The sequence below is a fragment of the Amblyomma maculatum genome, chromosome 9 (genome assembly GCF_055883805.1).
Source record: "Amblyomma maculatum isolate TAMU_Amacu chromosome 9, ASM5588380v1, whole genome shotgun sequence".
NCBI classification, from domain to species: domain Eukaryota; kingdom Metazoa; phylum Arthropoda; class Arachnida; order Ixodida; family Ixodidae; genus Amblyomma; species Amblyomma maculatum.
In genome coordinates, this window is record NC_139352.1 from 35,375,020 (window position 1) to 35,383,980 (window position 8,961).

Here is an 8,961-nt window from a genome sequence, read left to right on the forward strand (position 1 = left end):
GATTTTACTTCTTTCCGCGTTCTGGAAGATAAAACATTATCTGGCAGGTCGTTTAACACATCAGGTACATAGAAGGCACGGACACGTTTCCCGTATCTTGTCCGTACTCTTGGTAAGTAAAAGTGGTCGCGTGGACGTAATGTTCTGGCGGGGACATACGGGAGGCAGAACTCATTGTTCCATATATAGGAAAGGATTATTGTTTCTTTGAATAACAGCCTGAACGAGGGCATGTGCGAGCATGAAAAAATACCGGGATTGTTAGTAATGTGTACACCATACATCACCGCCCGAATTATGGATTTTAGTAAAGAATCAACTTTATTGCGCCAAAACACTGAACAGAAATAAAAAGAACAAATTCCATATCTCAGCACACTGTACGCCAATGCATGTGCTATTGTTTTCGTTACGTAAATTGGGCATAGTGCTTTAATAGAATACAGCAGGCAGGCTATTTTGCGCAGCCTTTCACAAACGTTAGCCAAGTGAGTGTTCCAAGACATGTTAGAATCGAAATGAACACCGAGATAATTGACACTTGAGAGGTATGGAATAGGAGAGCAAGAACAATTGTTACACAGAGGAGAATGAACACTGGAGTGATGACAGGAATAGATTTCAGGGGATCGTGAAAACATACTAATTTAGTTTTATTTTGGTTAATAGAAATTAAGTCATTACGGTACCAACTGATAACATTTGTAGTGTCAGTTTGTAATTCAGCCACGGCTTGATGGTAATTAGTATGACGAGATACTAAAAGCGTGTCATCTGCGTATTGAAACACCCGACAGTGAAAAATTGCTTGACTGAGATCATTAACGTACAAGTTGAATAAAAGGGGAGCTAAAATCGACCCCTGGGGTACTCCAGCGCTCAACTGCCTAGGTTTGCTTTTAATATTTCCGAGAACTACTACTTGGATTCGACCGTGCAAATAATTCTCAAGGAAAGTTAGGAAAGGCCCTCGGAAGCCATAGCTATGAAGTTTACGAAGTAAAATTTTATGGTTTACGGAGTCAAAAGCTTTTGATACATCTAGAAATAATGCACAAGCGAATGCACTAATTTCAAGAGTACTGTTAAGGTAATCGGTTAATTCATCTAATGCTAATCTAGTGCCACGCCCACAAGTAAATCCGTACTGATTAGGCGACAGTATGTTGTGCGCATCAACAAAGCTCTGCATTACGTGAAAAATATGATTTTCAAGTATAAGAGCAATGCACGAAAGTATCGAAATTGGCCTGTAGTTTGTGACAACATTGACCTGTCCGCTTTTGAAGAGAGGAACTGCAAGAGCTTCCTTGAGGCCAGGTGGAATTTCTTGCGTGGTTATAATGTTATTTATAATTGCTAAAAGAACATTCTTCAGGGCCTCGAAATTTCTGCGAAGGACGTCCACAGACACACCATCTAATCCAACCGACTTGTGCTGTTTTAAGTTAAATAAAATATAGCGAATATCATCCTCGGTACACTCAGGCAGGAAGGCAGACTCAACTACCGATTGTGGCATACAATAACTAGCCGTATTACCGGACAAACTTGCTGCAGTAGACGAGAAAAAGGAATTAAATTGGTCTGCTAACGTTATAGATGGTGGACCGAAATTCTTGGCAATAGTTTGGTATGCGCCTTTCCGGGGACGACCCCTTAATTCGTTAACCACGGACCAAGCCTTGGACGGGTTATTTCTAAATTCAGAAAATTTACCTTGGAAGTGCTGTCGCTTGGCACCCCTAAGCACAGCAGTGACTTTATTGCGAGCCATCTTATAAGCTTCACGAAGATACTGATTATTAGGTGAGCGACGACAACGCGCCCAGGCTAGTTCTTTTCCAGCTGTCGCGGTTAGAGCATTTCCATTTATCCACGGGCATCCCGGCTTTCGTTGCTTTAAGACGACTAGGTTTTTTGCAAGAGTGCACTGTCCGCGTATAAACGGCAATAAAAGATTTATAGAGGTGACTGGCAGGAACTTCTGCTAGGAAAGATTTCCAGTCGTAGCGTTGCAACAACGAGTCCAGCTTTCTTTTATCAACCTCTATCTGTGATACTAGGTTGTTAGCCGGAGCATGCTGAGACGATAGAAAGCTACACCCAACATAGAATTGATCGGATAGCTTTTGCTCAATAATAAACGAAAATACCTGGTCGTTCTCAGTGCGAACGTTGACGTGATCTATGCATGAAGACACAAGTGATGTACCCAAAATTTCGACACGTGTAGGAAGGTTGATAATATATTCTATTCCAACGTCAGCAAGCGTGTTCAAGTAATCAGCTACAATGTGTCGTTCTTTCTTCAGCACGTCAATGTTAACATCACCTATCATGCACGCGTGACCAGATGGAAAAGCAAGTAGACGCAATTCGTCCACAAACTTTCTGACACTTTCATTTGGCGGCCTATAAATAGCGAGCAATGTGATGGCAAAAGATTGTGTGTGAATACCAAGGGCTAGCGATTCAGCACTTGTGAAAATTATGTTTAGAGGACTTGAAATCCAACCATTTTTAATGAAAATGGCAATTCCACCGCCACGGCCGTCCTTGCGCGTCAAAAAATGATTGTGATAGCCTTGGAGTTGAAAGAGACTAGTATGTTCCTGCCCAATATTAATTTCAGTTAAGGCAAAAACATCAGCTATATCACGTACTGCACCAGCGTGGACACAAAATTAATTCCAGTGCTTGCGAATACTACGCACGTTTACATGAAAAACAGCGAATGTGCCTTCACCTGGTTTTAAAAGAACAGAAAAAGAAGGAAAGTCTCGAAATTGTTCGCACGAAGCCATGAATCAAGGAAAAAGATTACAACAGACAAAGCAGGGAATAGAAGAGGTCAGACTAGCCGAGACAGGTCACAAGGGCTCATTATGCGCACAACTGGGTCGCCCTCCTTCTTACGGGCATAAATTTTGCCATGTTTCACCCATACGAACTTGAATTCGGCCTCCTTGGCCTTAGTCTTTGTCTCCCAAAACAGTTCGCTGTTGTATTTCGTCAAGTTTTCGACAAAGAAAACCGAGGGCTCATTTTCCTTCGCCAGAGATTCCAGTTTCTTTCGCTTTGCCAGCCAGCTGTCACGTATGCCCGCCGAAAGGAAGCGCACTAAAACTGGAGCTGTTTTGCTCTTCCTGGGCAACCGGTGCACAGCTACAACATGACCTGGCAGGAATGAGTCAATGCCCAGTTGAGCAGCCAGTTCAGCAATGGTAGCAGTCAAGTTTTCACTAGGAAGTTGGGGTAGGTTATGAATTTCGAGGTTTGAGGACCAACTATACTGTTCAGATGCATTTATTTCGCCTCTAAGATCTTGAATGACAGCTGCCTGAGAAGCGACCTGATCCTCAAGTACCACCACTCTAGAAGACAATTCAGTAACTTGTTTCTCTCGCTTTGCTGATTCTTTCAGCAAGGAATCATATTTATTTGAAAGAAAGTCAACCGAGTCGTGTATTTCCTGCATTTTTGTTTTCACTACTTCGATCTCGGACTTGAGGCACAACAGTTCGTCTATTTTCGACGGAACCCGGGAAAGAGATTCAACATTCTCGCGAATAGAATCCAGCAACGATAGCTTTTCAGCAATAGCTGTTAACTGGCTAGAACTGCCTTGGGAAGAATCCGCTGATCTGCATGTTTTGCATCGCCACTTTTCTCTCTTTTTCGGGCCCATCGACGAAAATGTGCCTTCAGACACGCCTGAGCACTCATGACCGAGGTGATACAACGATGCACAGTTGGAGCATTCCATGCACCGGTCTTCGTCAGCAAAATCATCCCCACATTGAGCACAATTTTGTCCCTCCATCACAAATGCGTACAAGAGAACACACGCGGTAGATCAAGCAAATGGCAGTTTTGCAGTTGGCGGCATGGTATGTACAGAAAAGTTGCTACAGCGAAACCAGCTCACCTGCCGTAACAGAACAAATCGTTTAGGGCCGGCTCTGGACGTGCCGCCAACTGCGCTTGCTGCTTGCAAGCGACGCGCTTTTGTGGGGACGATGACGGCGCTTGTTGATCAGAGCACCATCTTGTGACGCGAACCGAAGTCAAGAAGAACTGGAAAAGTTCCACGTATTTTCAGCAGAGCTGCCACACCTACGAAGCCATCCGTGCAAAAGAGCATCCGACGTCCGATGACCACTTGAAACTGTTGCGACGTAGTTACGCACCTACAGTAACAGAACAAATCGTTTAGGGCCGGCTCTGGACGTGCCGCCAACTGCGCTTGCTGCTTGCAAGCGATGCGCTTTTATGGGGACGATGACGGCGCTTGTTGTTCAGAGCACCATCTTGTGACGCGAACCGAAGTCAAGAAGAACTGGAAAAGTTCCACGTATTTTCAGCAGAGCTGCCACACCTACGAAACCATCCGTGCAAAAGAGCATCCGACGTCCGATGACCACTTGAAACTGTTGCGACGTAGTTGCGCACCTGCAGTAACAGAACAAATCGTTTAGGGCCGGCTCTGGACGTGCCGCCAACGTGCCGCCAAGCAAGCAGCAGCAGCAAGCAAGCAAGCAAGCAAGTAGCAGCAAGCAAGCAGCAGCAAGCAAGTAGCAGCAAGCAAGCAGCAGCTGCAAGCAAGTAAGCAAGCAGCAGCAGCAGCAGCAAGCAAGCAAGCAGCAGCAGCAGCAGCAGCAGCAGCAGCAGCAAGCAGCAAGCAAGCAAGCAGCAACAGGCAGCAAGCAAGCAAGCAGCAGCAAGCAAGCAGGCAGCAAGCAAGCAAGCAGCAGCTGCTGCAAGCAAGCAGCAGCAGCAGCTGCAAGCAATCAAGCAGCAGCAGCAGCAAGCAAGCAGCAGCAGCAGCAAGCAAGTAGCAGCAAGCAAGCAGCAGCAAGCAAGCAAGTATCAGCAAGCAAGCAGCAGCAGCAGCTGCAAGCAAGCAAGCATCAGCAGCAAGCAAGAAGCAGCAAGCAAGCAGCAGCAAGCAAGTAGCAGCAAGCAAGCAGAAGCAAGCAATCAAGTATCAGCAAGCAAGCAGCAGCAGCAAGCAAGCAGCAGCAGCAAGCTTGCAAGTAGCAAGCAAGCAAGTAGCAAGCGAGCAAGTAAGCAAGCAGCAAGCAAGCAGGCAGCAGCAGCAGCAAGCAAGCAGCAACAGCAGCAGCAGCAGCAGCAGCAGCAGCAGCAGCAGCAGCAAGCAAGCAAGCAGCAGCAGCTGCAAGCAAGCAAGCCGCAAGCAAGCAGCAAGCAAGCAAGCAGCAGCAGCAGCTGCAAGCAAGTAAGCAGCATCAGCAGCTGCAAGCAAGCAAGCAGCAGCAGCAGCAGCAAGCAAGCAGCAGCAAGCAAGCTTGCAAGTAGCAAGCAAGCAAGCAGCAGCAGCAAGCAAGCAGCAGCAGCAGCAGCAAGCAGCAAGCAAGCAAGCAGCAGCAGCAGCAGCAGCAAGCAAGCAAGCAAGTAGCAGCAAGCAAGCAGCAGCAAGGAAGCAGAAGCAAGCAAGCAAGTATCAGCAAGCAAGCAAGCAGCAGCAGCAGCAGCAGCAGCAAGCAAGCAGCAGCAGCAGCAAACAAGCAGCAGCAGCAAGCTTGCAATTAGCAAACAAGCAAGTAGCAAGTAAGCAAGCAGCAAGCAAGCAGGCAGAAGCAGCAGCAAGCAGCAGCAGCAAGCAAGCAGCAGGAGTAGCAAGCAAGCAAGCAAGGAGCAGCAGCAGCAGCAGCAGCAGCAGCAGCAGCAAGCAGCAAGCAAGCAAGCAGCAGCAGCTGCAAGCAAGCAAGCAAGCAGCAGCAGCAGCAGCTGCAAGCAAGTAAGCAGTAGCAGCAGCAGCAAGCAAGCAGCAGCAGCAAGTAAGCAAGCAGCAAGGAAGCGAGTAGCAAGCAAGCAAGTAAGCAAGCAGCAAGCAGCAGCAAGCAAGTAGCAAGCAAGCAGCAAGCAGCAGCAGCAGCAAGCAAGCAAGCAAGCATGCAGCAGCAGCAAGCAGGAAGCAAGCAAGCAGCAGCAGCAACAGGCAGCAAGCAAGCAGCAGCAGCTGCAAGCAATCAAGCAGCAAGCAAGCAGCAGCAGCAGCTGCAAGCAAGCAAGCAGCAGCAGCAGCTGCAAGCAAGCAGCAGCAGCAGCAGCAAGCAAGCAGCAGCAGCAAGCTTGCAAGTAACAAGTAAGCAAGTAAGCAAGCAGCAAGCAAGCAGCAGCAAGCAACTAGGAAGCAAACAGCAGCAAGCAACTAGCAAGCAAGCAGCAGCAGCAGCTGCAAGCAAGCAGCAGCAGCAGCAAGCAAGCAGCAGCAGCAGGCTTGCAAGTAACAAGCAAGCAAGTAAGCAAGCAGCAAGCAAGCAGCAAGCAAGTAAGCAGCAGCAGCTGCAAGCAAGCAAGCAAGCAGCAGCAGCTGCAAGCAAGCAGCAAGCAAGCAAGCAGCAGCAGCAGCAGCTGCAAGCAAGCAAGCAGCAGCAGCACGCAAGCAGCAGCAGCAAGCTTGCAAGTAGCAAGCAAGCAAGTAAGCAAGCAGCAAGCAAGCAAGCAGCAGCAAGCAAGTAGCAAGCAAGCAGCAGCAGCAGCAAGCTTGCAAGTAGCAAGCAAGCAAGCAGCAAGCAAGCAAGCAGCAAGCAAGCAAGCAGCAGCAAGCAAGTAGCAAGCAAGCAGCTAGCAAGCAATCAAGCAGCAGCAGCAAGCAAGCAGCAGTAGCAGCAGCAGCAGTAAGCAAGCAGCAAGCAAGCAAGCAAGCCAGCAGCGGCTGCAAGCAAGCAAGCAGCAGCAGCTGCAAGCAAGCAAGCAAGCAGCAGCAGCAGCTGCAAGCAAGCAAGCAGCAGCAGCAGATGCAAGCAAGCAAGCAAGCAGCAGCAGCAGCTGCAAGCAAGCAAGCAGCCGCAAGCAAGCAAGCAGCAGCAAGCAAGTAGCAGCAAGCAAGCAAGCATCAGCAAGCAAGCAAGTATCAGCAAGCAAGCAGCAGCAAGCAAGCAGCAGCAGCTGCAAGCAAGCAAGCAGCAGCAAGGCCGAGATGCCGTTCGCTACAGCCTCCGGTGACGGACTTTACATTATCTTCCAAATACTTTATCTGTGTTTGGTACCGTATTCGTCGCAGCGGGCTCAGTGGAAAACTCTTTGGCCGTTATTTCGGTCCATGCCGCGTTCTTCGACGTCAACGACTATAAATTGTTGCTTATGGAGATCCAGATCCCCGACGTCCCAAACGTTCTGAAGTATTCCACGTTGTCCGCCTGAAGCCTTATTATGCGAAATCACAGCGACTACGATTCTGCCCCACAATATAATTTAGTATCAGTCGATGCTTCCCGAACAGGGGTCACTTGTAGCAAGCGGCGAAGGCGACGAAGTCCTGAGGTGTGGAAGAGAGGAATCGCTCTAACTCTTAGACTGAGCTCGAGCCCTGTTACGAAGCCCTGAGCTCTGTTTCGGACGCAAAGCGAACGCTCTAGTTTACGCGGCAGTATAAACGACAGTTTTCAGTATAATTTCCTGACGTCATTATGCATTTGTGATGACACGATAACGCGTCCAAGTCATCACTTTACCTTAATGATTTTGTCCAACGATACTTTCTTTTCTTCAATAGCAGTGTAACCATAAAATGTATTTGGGAAGCTTTTTGACGCAATTTATTTAATTTGATTTCCCCGTAACTATGACAGAGATAGTATTTCCACATTGTCCTTATTGATTTCGTTGTGTTTTGCTTCTCAGCTGTACTACAAAATAAGGAAATCCGCTTGCCACTTTTAAGGAAATTTCATATAGAGCCTACAGCCAAATATGGATGTGTAAAATGTCTGAAAAGCACATTTTGAAGAGATTTAAAAATATTGCCTTCGAAGCAATGGTTTAGACACAATATTTTATTTTAGAATGTAGTCCATTAGGCTAAAGGAAGAAAAACTTCCGACGTGCGCTGCGATGTTAGGACATTTAGTTAAAGAACCGACGTATCTATAAAATGTGATAGGTGTCACGTCAAGGTACTACCCGCCCCCACAGATCACTGCGTCGCTGCATACTGCTTTAACACAAAAAAAATTGGTCAGCAATAATGTAACCCTGTTTGCTACCTTTTCAGAGTACAGGACACACTCTGTACATTTAAGTAACATTTTGAGCAATAAGCAGTGCTACTTTTCCTCTATCATTCGGACAAGTGTGATAAATGAGAACCTACAGTTTTCACGTTTTATAGCATTGTCGGAAACAGTAAAATGCAGAAATATTTTTGTAATGCTTTTTATCCTCCCATAGGGACCTCTTACTAAAATGTTAAAAAAATTTGGGATGAAGTTTTTTTCCTTGATTTTTTTAAAAAAAGCTATATGTTCAAACGTGCCATACTTGGGACCGTGTTTCATGTGCTTTCATTCTATATATAACAAAGACGTCCTTGCAATTATAGCACACAGACGCTCATTATTTTCACGATTGTGTAATGTTCCTTTTAGCCTTGGAGAAACAACTGATTGAAAATAGCCGCATTTGAGGTCTAGTGTTTTTGCAAATTTAACCCAGGAGGCAGTGCTTTTTTCACAGCATCAAAATAAACCTGGAAACCTTTTTCTACCTTGTACTTTTAACAGAATAAATACATTTTGTGTCCTGTATATCTCGGTTCGTAGGTCATTTTAAAGTTCTAAAGAGTGCTTTGCATATAAAAGCTCCTTTTGTTACGATGTTAATAACTTTGATACTCCTTAAATGTTACTATACCCGCAAAACTAATTCCACTACTGGCTAACGGCGAAATGTGTGAATAATGCATACAATATTCAATAAAGTTAAACCTTTGAAGTATTTACCCAGTTTATATCTCGAGGAATCGTCCAGCTATAATTGATTATTATTCCAGATAAAAGTTCAAGATGCCCGACAAAAGAAGTTCTCAAACAGATGGTTCTATGAAGTGTCTGGTGCATTTAGAGGACTTCCTCTTTGGGTATATTTGCTGCTGTGTTCTTGAGTAGTATGCCGTTATAGCTGCATCCTTGTACTGCCGCCATATATATTGCG